The sequence below is a fragment of the Protopterus annectens genome, chromosome 11.part0, assembly GCF_019279795.1.
Source record: "Protopterus annectens isolate FY-2018-M chromosome 11.part0, PAN1.0, whole genome shotgun sequence".
In the NCBI taxonomy this organism is placed as follows: Eukaryota; Metazoa; Chordata; order Ceratodontiformes; family Protopteridae; genus Protopterus; species Protopterus annectens.
Window position 1 is genome coordinate 239,569,518 of NC_056745.1, and position 20,069 is coordinate 239,589,586.

Below are 20,069 nucleotides of genomic sequence, written 5' to 3' on the forward strand. Positions count from 1 at the left end.
CAGGAGCCCCTGGACCACCATATCCACATCCAAATCAGACAGCCTAGAGGATTTGGAAGAAATAGAAGGAGATCGGGATCTCCTACCTGGAGACTCATGCCTGACACTGGGTGACTGGCTCTGAATAGGCTCCAATAATATCGAAGCAGATTTCGACTCCAGTACAACAGATACCTCCTGCAGCCCAGAGGGCAATGGAGCCGAGGAGGTAGTATCCATAACCGAAACTTTCTCCTGCGGCCCTGAGGACAATGGAGCTGAGGAGGAAGTATCCACTTTTGAAACCTTCTCCGAAGGCTCCGAAGAGGCAGATGGAGCCGGAGATCTTTTCTTGGCCTTAGCAGGCTTAGATTTAGCACTAGAAGACGAAGAAGAATCTAAGGCCTCCTCAAAGGAAGGCTTAATCAGACCCTTCAAAATCAGTTTATTTTTTCTTTCCTGCAGTACCCTAGGGCTAAACACGTGGCACAAACTGCAGGACTCTTGTAGGTGAATAGTACCCAGACAATAAACACAGATGGAGTGCCGCCCATCTGTAATGGACATTTTGTAGCCACATTTGGTACACTTCTTAAACCCGGAGGGTTTATGTTCTTTCTGCTCTTTAGACATAACAACCGCACAACACTCAGCCGACAGAAACAACACAAGAGGAAGGCGGAAAAAAACAAAACATACTAACGCCAAGTAAACTCTAAGTTAAATGTTTCTTGGAGGGAAAACAACTACCCACAACTCAAAGACCAGTACAAAAAATACAAGGGGACAACACTGGAGAGGACTAAGTCCTCTAACTGAAACGGGCCTAGCCCGCGAAACAGAGGAATACCACAAACACACAAAGTCCTCACAAAAAACTCACAAGAACTAGTCACAAAAGAAGAGTAGCTATTACAATAGCTTTTACAATACAATTGACTACTAAAATACTTAGAAAAGTATTTGAAAAAGGTACTTCGCCACAGCCAAGCGAGAGCACGTCCTAACTCTACGAGCGGCAAACGAGATCTGGGGCTACGGTGAGGTGCATCTTGGGATACCGGGTTAGCCCAGCCAATTAGAGACTTCGTGCTAGAGAAATAGTTGGCAGAGTCGAACCCGTGAGTAAAGAATGGAGGCGAGATAGGACCACATAACATCTACTGTTCGATTACTTTTCATTTTAACAGGGAACAAACTAGATTTACTTTGTTAGCTCTGGGAGTGAATGCAGAGCTATGTGGAGTCTGCTAGTTAAGACAGAGTAGTAACATGAGCATATATTTAACTTATGCTCACTTCCAACTGACTGTGTAGGTTGTGTATCGTACTTTGTACTCATGCTGATGCAACACTTCCAACCATGTGTGCAGTGAACACGGCACACACAACATATGTACATATGTCTGCTCTTTACCATAAACCACTTGCAGAAGGTCCTTACCTATAGCTTGTGCAAGGGCTATCACCACCTCTTGGCAGGTAGTAACTTCTGTGACACCACAAACTATTCTCTGGACTCCATCCACCCATACCTTCAGCTCCATTGTACACTTTGACATCAGTAAAATATAGGTAAACAGTCTTCAGGCTGTCAAGTCATTCTGTCATTTGAAGTTAGGTGGACACACAGGTTTCCCATAATCTGTTAAAAAAAGTACTACTGTTAAAGTGAGGAACATAAAAGCATAATTATATTAATCACTTCAAAGTCACTAGACAAACTTATAAAGCTAGCAAATGAAAAAAAAAATCACAGGTTAACAGTGCATTCAGTGTCCCTTACATTATTTTTTGTTCTCATATGGATGTTGTAGAAAGAAAGAAAAAAAAAAAAAAAACACTTTCACTTCCAACACACAGACTTACAACGGCTGACATTTTCCAAACCATGGGTGTGCATGACCAGTCTGTCAAATTGCAGTGGGGAGACTGGCTTGGAATTAATGTCATCACTGATGGTTCAGACAGAGAATAAAATGTGCTCTTCAAAATATTCCTCAAATCGCGAATGCAAAGAAAAGTTATCTGCAGCAGGGAAAATGCAATGTATTAACAGCACACAACTAGTACAGAGGTGGGGGGGCTGGGCAGATGATGCAGTGAAAATGACATGTGACATCTCTGCATGGTCCACTCTGATACACAAAATCAGACTGGGTAAGGAAAATGATGGGGCTGGGCTCAATTCACCACTCTCAGAGGGAATACTAAACCCAAAGGTCTCAGTAGCATACAAATCATTAAATGTCCCCTTACACAGACTGGAAGATTTAACAGATTCCAGGGGGGTGCGGGCAAGACTTTGTGGCATTACGTTACTTACAGAAGTTAGGAACATCCCCGCACTAAGCCCACTGCATATCCACCTCTTAAGTGCAATGTGTAACAAAGTATAGTGACCTAAAGCAACCCCCAAGCCTCCTATGGCTTCCTGGATGATGACTCCACAATGATTGCTCTTTGCCTCTCAGATTCAAGCACTGTGGTAAGGGGCACAGATGTCCAGTATAATCCCTTCTATGCTAATGTCAGACACACTACCTATGATCATTCTTACAGTTTAAATGTGTTAAATGAATATGGATGTCATTTAATTTACTTTAAAAACTCTTATGAGATCTTCTGCTCAAATAATTGTTAAATTACTTTAGGAATGTGTTCACTTACATCTCAACAATGAAAGCTTTGGATGGAACACTGAAGATGAACTTTCTCATGTATATGCATTAATCTTAATGTTACCAGTTTAGTCATTAGGGTTTTGTAATATTTTAAACACAATTTTTCAATATTGGATAAGCTAACTAGAAAATATTTTAATGATTTGGAAAATATGTGCATATTATCAAGCTAGATTTATGCACAGTTAGTTTATAATCAGACACTTGGCTAATGAACTCCTAGCATGCTGGATGGAGGGGGGGTGCATAAAAAACAGCTGTAGGCGACACAAAAAGATCTTTAGTGGTGAGAGGAAGAGGTTGAGAAAATTAAGAATGACTATAAAATATACATATGGTAAATAAAATATACATAAGGAGTAGAATGAATAAAGTGAATGAATGCAGTCAATTTGAATATGACACCAGGTATAAGGTAATGGAAGAAATAAGTGGAATGGCTATGCATGAAATTGTCCCATTGGAAGTAAGCAGGGCACCATTACTACAAACTGGGCTTAGAATTAAACCCTTTTTCCAGCCAAATTTCAGACTTATGAGAAAGTTGAGAATCACTTACAATTTTTTCCCGAACTGTATTTTTCCCAGGAACTTTACAGCAATGATATGCTATGTATCCACTTAAAGCCTTTGATTCATCAGGAATTAACTGTCAAATTACATGGCAATAAAAAGCTTAAATGGATATTTAAGCAATTAAACCATTTAGTGTACTGACATGATTGTTTCAATATTTTAATGCTCTCAGCATAAGCATATTTGTCTAATCATGTTGATCAGAATCTTTATGGAAAAAAGGTAAATAACTAGTTTTTGTATTCCATTATAAGAGTTTAAATATCATGTGTCTGAAGCAAAGTCAGCAGCACTTCATCCAAAACAATACTTCTATGCAGCAGGTGCATCAGCAATAGCTGTACACAACGTATACAGAAAAATAACAAACTGCTTCAAGTTATAATCCTAACATACAAGTTACTAACTAAGTTTTTCTACAGTTTTTACAAGCAATTTTACTACAGTAAATCCTCCTGGTACAGAAAAGACAGAGGCTTCTTCTGTTTTGAAAAGTCTTATGTTTGCCAAACCAAAACACTTTTCATGAAGTATTATTTTCAAAATATCAGCATTGAGATGTATTGCACTGTAAACAGTTATTCTGGTGGTACTCTTTATATTTCCCTAAATAACTTAACCCTCTATTTTTCTCTATGTTACATAAGATCTCTATTAAGCTTTAACACCTGCACTATAAACAGAAGCAGAAGTAAAGCACTACAATAGGCATAGTACATCAGATACATACTTGCTTGTAGGGCTCTGCCTTCCCCCTCCCAAATAGATTTAATTTCAAACAGAACGTGCCTGCTCCCATACTCTGTCCTTACTCCATGGCTCTCTATCTGCTCATTATTTTACTGTACCCCCCCTTTCTATCTTAAATCCCATTGAGAATAACGTGTTCCACATCTGTATGGTCTTAATTCCTCCACTCTAAACTATAGCATTTTACCTATACCCACTTGTTTAGCTTTCATGCCACAATCTTTTATCGTGTCAATAACACAGCCCCACTGAAGTAATAAAACACACCTACCTTCAGAAACTTCTCCAATTTCACTGTTAGACTGATTGTTTTTCTTACTACAGTGTACTTTATTGCTGGTGAGACCTGTTCCATTCCCCTATCCTACCACCAATTCCCACACACCCTCACTTACACAAGACTTATACTCCAATATTCCTACTCCTTTTCTTTTCATCACCCAACAGCATCTATATCCACAAAACCAACCATTTACTATTATTTCACCAATACTTGCAGACTCCGTTTACCCATATCTACTTAATCATCATCCTGCATATCCCTTCTTTCTTCATTGTAGCCAACATCTATGATCACTTCCTCCCATCCTCTTTCTTTCCTCTCCCCAATTCATACCTTCTCTTTTACTAAATGTTTCTACCATTTTTATTTCTTGTAGCCTCATATTTTTAACCCTCCTACTACATCTGAATTTATTTCATACATCCTAAATTTACTACATTTTGTCAAAGCTCTCCATATCCCTGCTTCCTAATTACACAAAAAGAAGTTATGGGCTCGCATAACATTCCATCTGTGTTGTCTGCTTCAGTCTTCATCAAATCTGTGGGTCTCGGTTCAGAGACCTCGGAACAGACTCTGCCATTAGCAAGCTAAAGCTTGCGAACTAGAACTCCTCCCAACCTACCCATACTCCTTTGCTCCTACCAGATACCTGAGATAGAGTTTGCTTCTAATTTTCCCAGTATAGAAACATATACATGTTTTAATAATAAAGCTTAAAAGATACTCAGGAGCTCAAAAAACAGAAGAAAGGTTCATAGCACTATTCATCAGGTCCTTCAGATACAAGGAAGGAGGGAGGGAAGACTGATGAAGACTGAAGCAGACAACACAGATGGAACATTATGGCGAATACATAACTTCTTTATCTGATGTTGTCTGTTTAGTCTTCATCAAACTGTGGGACAGAGTCTCCAGCTACATAGACTGGAATATTCTTCCATGAGGCCACCGAGGCAAAGAAAGTGCTATTCCCAGAGATATCAAGTTTTCAATGAGAAACAGAAGTGTGAGAAGCTTGCCAATGAAGCAGCCACACAAATGTCTTCCAAAGAAACCCTAGACCAAAAGGCCTGACATGTAGCTATGGATCTCTTGGAATGAGGTCTGACTTCCCTAGGTAAAGGAACATTCTTTGGAAAGTAAACATAAGAAATAAAATCCTGTAGCCATCAAGCTATGGTAGCTTTGACAACAGCTTTTTTGGAATCTGAGAATTTGTTCTACCCAGACAAAAGTGCAGTTGTCTAGACAAAAGTGCAATTGTCTATGAACATCTAAGAGGTACAACATATATTCTCCCTTACTCTGAAAATTTGGGAAGACTACAGAGAGGTTTATGGGTTGATTAATGGCATTTACTGAAGCAACTTTGGGTAAGAAAGAAACAGTAGTACATAGAGTAACTCTGTCTTTATGAAAAATAAGATGGGGGTTTGGAAGATAAGGCTTGAAGCTCAGACACCCTTTTGGCAGACGTAATGGCTACTAAGAAAGTTGTTTTCCAGGACAAACATTTTAAATGTGCCTTCGCAGCGGGTTCAAAGGGAAGTAAGAGCAAAGCTTGGAGAACCAACATGAGATCTCGTGGAGGGATAGGATCTTTGCTAGGGGCACAAAGAAGAAACATACTTCTGAGAAGAGCTTTGCAAAGCCTAAAAGCAGCTAAGGATCCAGCATTTTCTCCAATATGGAAATTAAAAATGGCTGCCAACTGAACTTTGACGGTAAAAAAATGGCCACAGAATGAAACGGATCAGCTAGGAAATCCAACACTGCCGAAATGGGCGCCGTGAGCATGTCAGTGTGATACTGTTGGGCTCAAATGGAAAACTTTTTCCATTTACTTTTATAAATCTTCCTGGTAGGTCTTATGGGAGGAAATCAAAATCCTCTGTGCTGGGGAAGAAATCCAGGAGTGCCTAGCCATCATCGTAATTGGAGAAACCATGCAGTTAATTTCAATTTGTGAAGATCTGGAATGAGTTGCCCTGAGGGGAGAGACAGAAGATCTGGAAAGAGTTCCAGTGTCCATGATAGGCAAATCAGATGAGACCACAAGAAGGTGAACCAGACTTGTCAAGACCAAATGGGAGCAATGAGGATCACTTTGCAACCTGCATGCTTTCTGAAGAATTTTGCAGATCAGAGGAACAGGTGGGAATGCATAAAGTAGACCAGGGGGCCAAGCATGGACTGGAGCATCTCTTGGTGATTGTCCCTGTGGAGGAATAAAGGCAAAGTATCTGCTGCTGCATTTGCTGTTGAAGGGGCAGGCTGCAGCAAGGTTGACCCCATTTGAGGAAAATTCTGTTTGCCACCAACAGATTCAGAGACCCCATGTTAGGCATCAATAAGACTCTTGAGCCTGTCCACCAGTAAGTCATGCTCCCCCGGAATGTTCACTGCAATTAAAAAGCAGTTGGTAGAGAGAGCCCACTACCACACTCATTGCTCCTCAAAAAAGGGAGTAAGACCTGATTCCACCTTGTTTGTTGATGCACCACACAACAGACATGTTGTCAGTTTGAATCGCAACTGTCCCTAGAGGGAGAAGGGAGAGACGTGCTTGCAACACTAGAAGTACCGCCCTCATCTCTAGGACACTGATATGCAGGTTGGTCTCCTGGGGAGTCCACGTGCCTTGAACTGTCCGTCCCAGGTAATGCCCCGTCCCAGCTGGGAGGCATCTGTGGTCAGAGTGGCGATGGGAGTGGGAAGAATGAACGATCGACTTTGTGTGACTTCTGGATGGTGAAGCCACCACAATAGAGAATTTCTGCTCACCTAAGAAAGTCTTATAGGATGATTCAGGGTTTGGTGCAGAAGGGACCACTGAACTGACAATGTCCACTGAAGAACTCTCACATGTAAGCAAGCTGTCAGTAGTAATGTTTCTTTCCATCTTTCTTGCTGCAGGAGTGTGTGTCTCATCCTGTCGGTCCAAAGAGTGAGGAACGGTCAGAAGGGGCATTGAAGAAAGATGTTTTGCAAAGTCATACAGCTGCATCCAAGCATAACACCAAATGGCAATATTGGAACCAGCCGCCCTAGAGGTACCCTCAACTGCGCTAGAGGAGCCTCATGGATACATTGGAAATGGACTGCAGAGTGGCTATATGGAAGGAGAAGGAGTTCCATTCCTCTGCCATCGTGGACTCAGGGCTGGAGGTAGAGAGATCCTTAAGCAAGTCCCTCTGTAGCCTCAAAGTGGAAAAAGTAGTTAAATGCTCTGAGTGAAAAGGGTAAGCTCTTTCTTTGTGGTGTGGCTGCTGCAACTTCCATGCCATACTACTGTGGGATCTACTGAAATGCCTTTAAGTTCAGTGGGGTCTATCCTGAGGAGTACTGAGAATTTTGCCAGCTCTTTTTGGTATCGGCTCGGCAGCATCTGGTTCCTGCCATGCCCTTGCAGACACCAGGTCCACTAACTGGTCTGCAGGGGGGGACACCCAGGATGTAGACTGGCCTGTCCCAAAGACCTTCAGGAACACTGACTCATCCAGGGTGCTCGTTGGGGTCAACCAGCCACCTCTCTGATAAAGGATTTCCAAAATGTCTCCAAAGCAGACTTCAGGTGGAGATCTAGGAGACCCCTCCCCTTCATCGAAGTCAATGTCTGCTGTGGGATTCCTCTGGGAAATCTAGGTGTCTCCGATGCACAGCTCAGAGGGGAAGGGGTGGATCTAATACTGTAGAAGCCAAGAATTTCCTAGGAGTTTAGGGGATCCTCTCCACCACCTTGAAGGCTGATGGACTCCCGGATTCCCAAGGAAGCCTCCCCTGCTCTGAAGGGTCAGGAACTGACCATCCCCGGTCACCAATTGCCCTCCACTCTGAGGGAGGGAGTTGGCACCAAGCTGATGAATGCCAAGGCACCAAGGGGAAGTGACAGCGCCAACAACTTTCCAGAGGTCATCCCCCCAGACTAGATGTCAAGGCTTCGGCTCTGAGACATGCTTGGCCCTGACATGATCTGCACAGAGTGAGTCAGGGAAGCAGTCAGGCTCAAAGTTGAAAAGACGACAGGACCCAATGAACCAGCACCTGGGTCCGATGCATCCAGAAACTGCAAAGTGGAAAGCTGGATCGGAGGAGGAGATATTACTCGGCAAGGGGAAGCTCTGCTCACAGGTCCCGTAGGGGACGGAGCTGGAATGACTCCCATCTGAACAAGTGTACAGAGAAATTTCCACTTCAATCTGTCCACCTCATTCTCAGACAGGGTCCAAGAGGACCTGATGAATGAGGAGACAGAGGAAGGCCTGGAGTGAGGTCTGGGACAGGCATCCCAAGGGGATGTACTCAGCACCAAAGGATCCGGACCCGGCAAGGTGACAGAGGCAGAGGGCGGAGGGTTCAGTGCAAAAATCCGAGTTGAAGGACTCTGCTCAGAGGTTCTCAGAGCCTTTTTGGGAGGCTCCAACAGAACTAAAGTGGAGGGATCTGGGGGCCATTTCTTAGCATCCCTGGCCTCCTTGGATTTCTTGTCAGGGGGGATTGAACCCCTGAGACAGAAGGGATAGCTGGAGAAGGAGATAGAACAAGCCCTTTGAGGGCCATCTTATTCCTTCCATCTGCAATGGCCCAGTAGAAGGAAAAAGAGAAGGAGTAAAGGCATGATGGAAAAACATGCGGCAGTAGACTAACAACAAACAGATTATTTTTTTTTAAAAACTAGTACAGAAAAGTTATAGGAGTAGGTTTTAGAAAAGAAACCGGCCAAAGGCCAACTTGCTTATCATGAAGGAATGTTGAAAAGGAACCCACAGAAAAGCTCTAAAATGACCACAATGCTTTGCTGATATGGAGTAAATGAGATCTGGGATATCTGGGAGGAGCAAGAGAGTATGGGTACGGTGGCAGGAGCTCTAGTTCAAAAGCTTTAGCTTGCTAATGGCAGAGTTGGTTCCAAACTCAGAACAGAGACCCACAGGTCTGATGAAGACTGAACAGACAACATCAGATCCACTTATCTCATCCCCCACCATTAACCAACTGCCACCACTCTATTCTATAATTCCCTCAAACCAGGTTATACACTCCAATAACACTTACCTCCACTCTTACCTCTTGCCTACTTTACTTCTACTTATCCTCACTTCTACATACCATACACCTACTATGACACCACCAATGTACATAGTCTACAATTAATAAAAAAAAAAAAAAAATCAGCTTCCTTTCAAAGATCATACTTCCATATCATCTAGTCTCTTCTCCACTACCTTTATCCATGTCTTCAAATGCAATCTGTAACTTCATAAACAGACATGAAACTAGGCCATGATAAAAAAACAAGATAAAGTGGCTCATCGTCCACCACCACACCCTTCAATTACAACTAAGTGGAGATGCACCCTAACATTGGAGTCACATATTTCTACCTTTCAAATCAAACTGCTCCCCCTCAGGCCAATACCAGAGCTACCCTTCCTCAGACAGACTCCTCGCTATACATCTTTCATATTAACATTAGAAAGATCTGTAATAAAGTTACTGAATTTCAGACATGGTTAGATTTGTACTTCCCAGATATAGCCATCCTCACAGAAACGCGGGTAAAACCTAAAATAAAAGGTAATGAAATCTTATCCCCAGTCTATACTAACAGACAAGAGAGAGAGAGAAGGAGGAGTTACTGTCTATGAAGATGACCTTCTGGTAACGCTCTCTCTTTGCCCCGCCTTCATAGGATCATAGGAGATTACTAGGCTATCAACTTGGAGGCCATTTTAAGCCTAGCCGTTTCAACCCAATGTAATACAGTAGAGGTACTAGTCAATACCAAAGACTGCATTTAGTGATGACTGCCCATGTCCAGGAGGGTTGTGGGTGCTAGCCCCGGTAAGAATTTATTGTGCCTCATCCACTCATCCAAGTTCCTCTTGAACAGTGTCATAGAAGTGCCCTGTTTCACATGAACTGGTAGCCTATTCCAAAGACGTGGCAGTTGCTGGGAGATAAATCTGTCTCGCCAGCATGTCCTATTTAAGTTGCAGGCCATATTTAGGCCCCGGGAACGGGTGGCACTAGTCCCATTTGATTTATGGATATGCAGCAAGTTCATTAGGTTTGGGTCTGAGATTGCTCTGCAAGCCAGGCATACGTCTCCCCTAAGAAGTCTACATGATACAGAGTAAAGTAAAGGACTTTATTCTGCCTGTGTACAGCATGTGCTGGAATCCCTTGATTTTTGTTAGAAACCTCTGAGGTGTCTCCAATTGTTGAAGGTGCTCTGTACAGTACATGCAGAATGGGGGGTTACACTCAATTATGGGCATAATTAGTGCAGAGCACAGAGGGGTTATTACCTCTTTTGCTCGCAAAGCAATGCCTTTACTAATCACATGTGCTACACAGAAAGCCTTCCTTACTACAGTAGACACATGGTGGTCAAAGTTACGGTTGTAGTTAACTTGCGAACCCAAGTCCGTTACCACTTCATGGGTACTTAGGGTATTGTTTGATTTGATAGTGTGAAGGGACATTGTGCCGAAGGGAATGATGGTGCATTTCTTTGCATTCAGTTTAAGACTGTAAGACACCAGTCATTGGTCTGCGCAAGACCCTCCTGGAGTATACTGACATAATTTGGGGATTCAATAATTGCATCCAGTTTGCAGTCATCAGCAAACTTGGTCAGCCACAACCCCTCAGTTTTGACCTGAACTTCTGAGAAGTATATACCAAACAGTAGGTGGTTCAGCACAGACTCCCGTGGCACCCCACTGTTAACAGGTCTGCAGATTGATATAGAGTCGCCCACTTTGATAGTGTGTGTCCAGTTTGTGAGCCAGTTAGCAACACATCTTACAACAAAGGGATTTACATTCAGTTTGCCAAGTTTATTGGTAATGTCAGAGTCTGGGACTGTGTCGAAAGTCTTTGGCAAGTTGAGGTATGCTGTGTGCACAGATCTGCCCTCATCAATGATCCTAATTACATTTTCGAAAAAATCCACAAGATTTAACAGACAGGATCTGCCCTTGACAAAGTTGCATTGGGTAGGATCCAAGGTTTGGAGGTAATCTATATTTTTATTTATGAGGTCCATAATGATACTTTCTATGGCCTTACAAACAAGGCTAGTCAGATTTACTGGTCTGTAATTCCCCAGGTCTGTTGCTAGGCCACCTCTGTGGAGGTGCAGTAGCAACCCTGAGATGTACTCTTCTGGTTTTATCAAGTACAAAATAATACCATCTCCTAATACAGATGACTTTTCTTGATTACCATACAAATTATACCCTTGAATTTCTGAATCCTTCATTTTCTTTTCTCAATGTCAGATAAAGAGGAAAGAAGACACCCCTGCTGGTTCCCCTGTTCAAATACCTTATCAGAGAGGAAACCTTCTATTTTAATTTTTGACTCCAATCCCTCTACATACTCTCAGTTAACATTAATATTGTATCACGGAATGCAAACTGTTCTATTGCCATACTCAAAATCCCACCTTATTCTGTTGAATGCTTTTTATGCATCGTGACCCACCAACAGTAGTGATATTTTCATACATTTGCTTCCCTCTGGATCATTCTATTAATGTTTGCCTCCAATTCAGAAAACCACACTGATCCATATCAATCAATTTTGGCAACACCCTTGCCATTCTTTTAGCTACTATAGACAAATACTTTAAAATCATGGTTTAAAATTGAAGCTTGGTCTGATGAGTCTTTGCAGTCTATAGGTATTACAGCCACCACAGCTTTCTTCCTGGACGCTGGTGCTTCCCTTCATTTAAAAATACTGTTAAACAAAACCTTCCAGATCTTTATCACTTTCTTCCAAACTTCCACAGGAATACCATCTATTCCTAGAGACTTTTCTGTGGATTGATTATATGTCACTGTTTTTAACTCATCACCTGTCTTAACTGTTAATTGTTGAGCCCCATTTACCTCTAACCTTGGCATACTTAAGTCTTCCATAAATATTTCCATTTGTGCTTTTTCTTGATTTCCACATTCCTCTACTTTATAAATTTTTTTTAATAAAATTTCTGAAACATCTCTAATGCCTTTACAGCATCTCTGGTTATTTTTGTTATAGGCCTCCTATGTTAAACATCAGATAGTGGAAATGGTTATTGCCGAAGTTGTCGTGCTAAAAGTTTTTGTGCTCTGGAGTTATCAAAAACAGTAGCTTAAGAGCAATCTTTCAAAACTCATGCATATTATCTACTCTCCTTTTTCTTCAGCACTCTGCATTTTTGCCTCTTCTTGTTCTGTTAGATTCCTCTTATTTTGCAATATTTAACCTTTATCAGCCCAACCAAATAATTCTTGTTACTTGTTGACCATGTCTTTTTCTTTTTATTTCTACCACACTTTTAAATTTTACTTTCGTTTTATCCCATTCACTAATTCTGACTTCTGAACAAGTTTCTATTTTCCCAAAGGAGTACTTTTCAGTGCCCATTCCTTAAATTCCTCTATTTTTAACAGGTAGATAGAAAAGTACCAGCGTCTCATTTTTACTGTATTACCAGGCATTTTTACCTTGGCTGTTAATGGCGGATGATCTGAAACAGTTATTCGATGTGCCTTGAAGCTTTCAATTAAATACACATGTTCCTATGAAATATAATTTGTCTAGTCTAGCCCAGTTATTGTACCTTGTGGAAAAATGTGTAAATTCTCTCAGAGCTCCTACTACTGAACTCACATTTTCAATACCAATATTTCATAAATTTCATCAGAAAGCTACCATCTTTTGTTAAATTTTCCCTTCAAGGTTCCCCAGACACATCCCTGCTGGTGCAAATCAATTCTAGTCCCCACCTATAAATATTCCCTGCTGAAAGCCAGTTATTTCTCCTATGATTTTCTTAAGCTCAATAGTTTCAGTTGGGATATAAATACATGCCAGCATAATCCTCCTCCCCTGCCAGTAGCCCCTCACCAGCACAAATCTACCACCACTAACTTTTTTCTGTCTTCTATCACTATTGGTGCTCTTCTAGCAATAGTACAAGTACTCTCCTTTTTTGCCCCAGAGATTCTGCTGAACATCCATTCTGAAATCCTTTCTAGATCAAATTCACATGCTCACTTCTTTCCAAATATGCTTCCTGTAGCATTGCTATTTGCACTCTGCATTTCTTAATTCAATACTCAACTTTTTGTCTATACCGGTGAGGCCATTCACATTCCATAATAACATGTTTACTGTAGCCATTATAAGAAATTACTATTCCCACCTATTATATAGGACAGTTTTTTTTTAAATATCTATTTCCAGCTTTTGTGTTGCATGCACCCACTGTCTGGCAGGTTGATCCTTTGCACAGTGGTTTCTTGTCATCTCCATTTGAACCTATGTCACATTTACAAGACATTTTATTTTTAATGAAAACTCTTAAAAAAATAAGTTAAAACACACAAAGCTATGTTTGTGTCTTTTGGCTTTTCCCGGTTAGGGGTCGCCACAGCGGAACTCCGGTCCGCTAATGATTGGTAGTGGATTTTTACGTACCGGGTTACCAGCCCTGACGCACAACCTTCAACGAAGGCACGCCCCATTCACGTATGCCTCCACCCAGAAGATGCTCTAGCTGAGAACTGAACGGGACAACGTCTTGCTATGAGGCGACAATGCTACCGCAGCACCACCACCGCAGTCTCAAAGCTATGTACATCTTCAAATAATGAAGCTGAACCCTGCTGATACGAACACTTGTCCTAAATCAACAGCTGCACCCACAGTCGTTAACTGACCTAAAACTGAGGCTACCCATGCTAAAGCACATGTTATAGTCTATGCTCCTACTTACACTAATTGCTGTCAGTTCTTGTCTTATCGTTTTCATCCCAGATGTGAAAAACAGCTTGTATGCTTACAGAAAACATTAACTTTTAGCTTAGGAGAAAATGTACTGACCATCTTTAAATAAAACTAAATTATACACTGTTCTAGTTCACATGTAAGTACGAGGTTATCTGCCCTAGAGAGCCATTTTAAGCATAGCCAAATTCTCCATCCCAGAGGTAAGAATCAAACCCTGTATCTTGGGTTCCTATTACCAGATCGAAAGATGGTAATCGCGAATCCGAAAAGAGCAACACATATTTGCGAAATACGGAAATGCTGAATGTCCAAAACAGCGAAAATTTAAATGCTGAAGTGCAATGGTTGGCCCATCTGCGATATAGCTCTGTAAGGTAAGTGTGTGATAGATAGGACTTTAGGGTTAGGATGTGGGTTAAGGTAAGTTAATAGATAGGTAATGTATGTAAGATTTAGTGTAGTGTTAGAAGTAGGGTTTTATTTAACTGTATGTATGTGTATTTATTTTTTTGGGTGCATGTCTGTAGGGGACGTGTGCGGTAGTTATGGACCTTAGGGTTAGGGAGGGGTTAAGGATAGTGCATAGATAGTTGTGTATGTTGGGTTTAGTGTAGGGTTAGAAGTAGGGTTTTGGTACTTTACCTTAGGTTAGAAGTAGGGTTTGGTTAGTGTATGTATGTGGTTTATTTTGTTTGGGTAGGTAGTATGTAGCGGGTGGTGGGGTTGGCCGACTTTTATTTTTCGCTGTTTAGTGCATTCGGGATTTTTGCGGTTCGTGTTATAGGTGTCGATGTTTAGGTATTCGCTAAAGGGTTTTTCGATTTGCTAATATAGACCCTGTATCTCATATCTAGGAGGTAAACTATAACATTTATGCTAACCCCAAATATCTCTTATCCAATTCCAATAATTTCAAACACTTTTTACCAAGTTGCTTGCCCTTGTTACCTTTTAATTTTGCAGTTCTATTAATAAACAATGTTCAAATCTCACTGTATTGCCTTCATCTTTAGTCAACTTGTTTCCATGAAAATATGAGAGCATAATGTACTTTTCAACTCACACTGAACATTTGCTAAAGGAAAACCATTACATTACAGCATTACAATGTGGTAACTCATTTTTAAAACCCACTTGTTTGCACCAAACAATTGTCATTAGATTAAGTCAAGGGAGTCAAGGGCATTAATATAGACATTCAGCTATACAGAAATAAAAGATTTCCCCGCTACGTGTTATAATCATTGCAATTTTATACCCCATCCCCCACCCCAACAGCCCAAGATTACATCCTATTAACTTAAAAATGCTTTCTTCCAGCTTTTCTTTTCACATTTAGTGCCTACATTTCTTAAAACTAAAAAGGAAAAAAGTCTGTTTACTTTAGTATCTTTATCATAAACAAGCAATGAGAATGCTTTACTATAAAACATGCAATTTACATCATGAGAGGTTTAATACAAATATTAACAAAAATTGCTTTACTTAAGTTAATTGTTTTTCTTTTTAGTGTCCTTCCAAACACTGATGGCAGGAAGTGGGATGTAAAGTCAACAAAAAATCAAATCTTTCTCTGCCACTTTTTTGTAAAGCCATCTTTCATAAATGTGATTGATGCCATTTATTCACTAATGTCATTGCTGCTGGTTTTCTTCCTGCTCATCTTCATCTGCCATCCCCAGACTCCTGTGATGTCCAAGGTGTTCCTGCTTCTTCTAGTCAACTTCTGTTTTCTGTTCTTTTTCCGTCTCGCAAGCATTTTTTTTTGGAACACAGGAAAAGGTTTCACTGGCAATTTTTTTCTATGACCTTTATTACCAGAAAAATGAGAAGAGGAGCCCCTTCTGTTTGATGGCTCATTTTTTGTTGGACAAACTCCTTAGATTGCTCTGCATCAAAAATGACTGTGATCCTCCAAGAAAAAAATATATACTGAAGACAGCTGGATACAACAGCTTGAATCTCTCACTTGCCTCTCAACATTCCTTGATTGCTGGGATACATTTGCTGCTCTTCTGTCACATGTACAGTGAATAATCATTTTCCACAAATACTCTGCTGTCTCCTATTTTTAATACTTCGCCTTTCTGCCACAATTTTGACAGAATCAACTCTTTCTGCTGCTATGATTGCATCTTTACCAACACTGGTCTTGGCAACTTTCTCATGGCTAGGTTAGGAACATACATATGATGTGCCCCTTCAATTAACAAACCCTGCAGTGAAATACCAGTCCAGTTACTAGTTTGTGCTTTCATAAAGTAGTTAAGACAGTCTGGTCCTTCCTGTTTCTTGGATTTTTCTCTGTAATCTGTCCCCTAACTCCATTTTTAAGCAGCTCTTTCTGAACAGTCTTGTATTCAAGTTAGCCTTTTCTTCATTTCAACCTCTGACTTTTGCCCTTTTATCACTTCATCTGAATACCTGTTTAAAGCCTCCTCCATTTTTTTGTGAAGAGTTGATATACTCAATCAAGGTTTCATTTTAATCAGCTCTGATCACATTTGACTTTTTCCTTACTGGAAGCAATCTCTTGTACCAAAGCTTCAACTTGAACTGCTTTTTGCTGAACAGCTACAAGATTCTTCCCAGTCAATGTTTTCTCCTCACATTTTTCAGTTTATTTTCTTTCAGAAACTCCAGGTTTATTCTTTGTTGGCATCCAGACAGTGTACTTACTAGTCAGTGACTGAATTTTTCTGAAACATACAGATGGCATTTATCTACCAGTGTCTTTTTTCACACTGGGAGAGCCAAAACCAAGATGCTGATCACTGTGCAGCCATCTTGGAAAGCCTTTGTAAAAGAAACTATTACGCATTTTTGGGAGTCAGTTTTAGACCATGGCTCTGACACCAATTACTAGTTTGGAGCAAATCATCTTGGAGGACATTAGAATCTTTGGGGGATTCTATATTTCTGACAAGCTTGCAGTCATCCATAAACTTGGCCAATGTGAGGCCTTTAAAGTTAGCTTTGACTTCTGAAAATTCAGACGCCAAAAAGAATCAGTCCCATCATGGAGTCCTGAGAGACTCCCTGGTATCTGGCTTTTTTGTGACAATATTGTCCCCTTATCTTGACTTCCTGTATACTGTCTGGGAGTCAGCTGGTTATAGAATGGGTGACATAAGGGTTTCCTCCTAGTTTTGGGAGTTTGTCAACAGTGCCCAAATAGGTAACGGTGAATGTTTTGGTCAGGTCAAGAGAGGTAGTGCACGCCAGTTTGCTCTCATCCAGAATTGACAACTTTCTCAAAAAAGTTCACCAGGTTAATCAGGAATGATCTGCCCTTGACAAAATCAAACAGTGTTGGATCTAGTGTCTGAAGATTTCCTAGGTCTTTATTTTTAATATCGATGACCATTCATTCCATGGCCTCAAGTACAAGACTACTCAGACTCACGGGCTGTAGTTACCCCTGGTCAGTAGAAGGCTTGCCCTTGTTTAGGAGGATAACTGCTGAAGTCGCCCATTTGCTAGGCACAAAGACAGTTTGGCTAAGGTTGCAGCACTTGACAGATCTCATTTCATGCTATTCAGGGAAGCAACCTGGGATATTTTATCAGGGCTCAGATGCAGTATTTTGTGTGTTGGAGAGTGCATGGAGGACCTGTACACTGGTGACAACTAAAGGAGTTGTGGTAAAGGGTATCTCTCTTGAGAGGTATCTGGGGAACAGCAAGAAGGAATTGGAGCTACATTTAAATCAAAAAGTAGGTTTGCTATATCCTCCAGCTCAGTATAGGTAGTTTTATTTACAATTAGTTCAACACAGCGTTGTGAATTTCCTTTGAGACTGTGGACATAGCTGAAGGCCTTACACTTGTTCTTTGTCTCAAATTTGTCTGTAGTGGACTTGAGAAGACTCAAGTTGCTTATTTAGTTTGATGAGTGGGTTTGCCTTAAGATTTACACTTCATAGCTTTGGCCATATTTTTCTTCCTCTTGTTGTATGACCTGTTGATAATTGGGATTCTATGTGGGTGGCTTTTTTTTTTTTAGTTAGTCCTATGATTATTTAGGCAGGTACAGCTGCTTTAATGTGGTTCTTTACATGACAGTACAGGGTTTCTGTGAAAAATTCATCTTAAGCAGAGTTCATTCAGAGTTCCACTGTCAAACTAACTTGCCCAGGATTTCGTATTTAAAAATATTTGTAACTCTAATGCTTTGCATATTTTTTAAATGACTAGTTTCTTACTGATTATCCAGTAATATGCCCCCTTGCACTCATTGCGTATATTTTGGAATGCTAGAGTTAAATTCTACATTGTACAAGTTGTTTTAATTAGCATTTCTGCTGTAGAAACTGACTTTTACTTTGCAATTTTAATTTGCTAAATGAATAGGTACTACCCTTCTGCATTAATGCCTCAACTGCAGTTACCAATGACAAACACTTGTAATAGTGAACAGTATCACAAATTATTCTGATGTTTTAAAGAGAAGACAGTACTTCTTTGATGTTCTTCTGTCTCCATGCCTATTTCAAATGGTTGCTAATAATAGATTTAAATGTGTCATGCATGTATACATGGAAGTATGAATAGTTAGCATACGTCAAAGTGAAGACAAATCACTGGCACATGGTGTTCAAGCCAAAGTTAGTATAATTTCTGAAATTTTTTTTGTGCGTTTCTGTGCAATGCCCACCAAAAGATCAGACTACAATAACACTGAATACAGACTAGTGTGCAAACTGAGGAAGACTCAATGTAAATGAACAGCTCTGTGAAGTCCATTATCTTTCAGAGGAACCATCACACTCTAGTGTCCACATGCAACAACCTCCATCAGCCTTATGAAGTAATCTTTTCTTGAGACAGTACAGTTGTGTAAAATCTTACCATAAAAGTAGATGTTCTCCTCACTGTTGCAGTATTCTTTACAATAGAACAATATGGATCCCCTGCCTAGGAAAGCCTGATGTCTGGCCAGTACACCAAAGCCTTTAGGTTGTAATGAGTATGCCATATATCACACACATGCTCCCTGAACACAGCGTAGGATATAAAGGTGACGTCCGGACATACCATTCTCAGAACTGGAAAGCCCCAGTAGGAATGACAGTAAGATACTATTAACATGTACTTCCAGAAGGAAAAAGGAGCAGGGGAGGAGGGAGGGAGTGAATACTGCAAGAACAGAAGGACATCTACTGTTATGGTAAGATTTTACACAAGTGCACTATGTCCCATATCACTGTTGCAATATTTTTTACAACAGGAGGAGTACAACAGCTCAGGAAGAAGGCTGGGAGGAGGAAGGGTCAGCAGAGCCCTCCAGAAAGTCATGAAGAATGGCCCTGGCAAAACTAGCTCTGGCCCTAGAAATCACATCCAACTTGCATTGTTTGGTAAAAGTAACCACAGAAGTCCAGGTAGCTGCCTCAAGAATAGAATTAGTATCGAAACCCTTGAAAAAAGCTCCAAGAGGCTACAGCCCTAGCAAAATGAGCCTTAACAGAAGAAGGCTCTTCCCATGAAAGAATAACAAAACAAAATGGCTTTAGATATCCAAGAAGAAATGGTTTGCTTGGAAACGGCAAAACTTAACCTAGAATTACAATGGAAGGAATTAAAAAGCTGTTCAGATTTATGAATAACTTTAGTTTTATCCAAATAATACCAGAGTTGTCTATGCAAATTCAAGGTGTGAAGAACCTTCTCTAGCTGATTGTGGAGAAGGAAAAAAGTGGGCAAATAAATAGACTGATTAAGCGACAGCTCATTAACCACCCTGGGCATAAAAGAGGGATTAGTACAGAGAGACACCCTGCCCTTATGAAAAACCAATAAAGGAAGGCCAGCCATAAAGGTTTGCAACTTGGGCACCCGTTTGGCAGATGTAAGGGTCAAAAGAAGAACATTCTTCCAGGAACAGTGCTGTAAGGATCCTAAAGCTGCAGGCTGAGCCCGAGTCAATTTTTCTAAAATAAAATTACGATCCCAGGAAGGAGGAACAGGCTTCCTGGGAGGCCTAATGTGAAGGATGACCTT

At 40.7% G+C, this 20,069-nt stretch overlaps 1 long non-coding RNA gene across 1 annotated transcript in view; it reads right to left on the reverse strand.

The window, feature by feature from the left end:
* Nucleotides 1–1,427: 1,427 nt before the first annotated feature.
* LOC122815296 overlaps nucleotides 1,428–20,069 on the reverse strand; it is a 520,377-nt gene continuing 501,735 nt past the window's right edge. The window contains exon 4 of the long non-coding RNA XR_006366944.1: nucleotides 1,428–1,624. This is a non-coding gene — a long non-coding RNA (uncharacterized LOC122815296). The remainder of the gene's footprint in view (nucleotides 1,625–20,069) is intronic.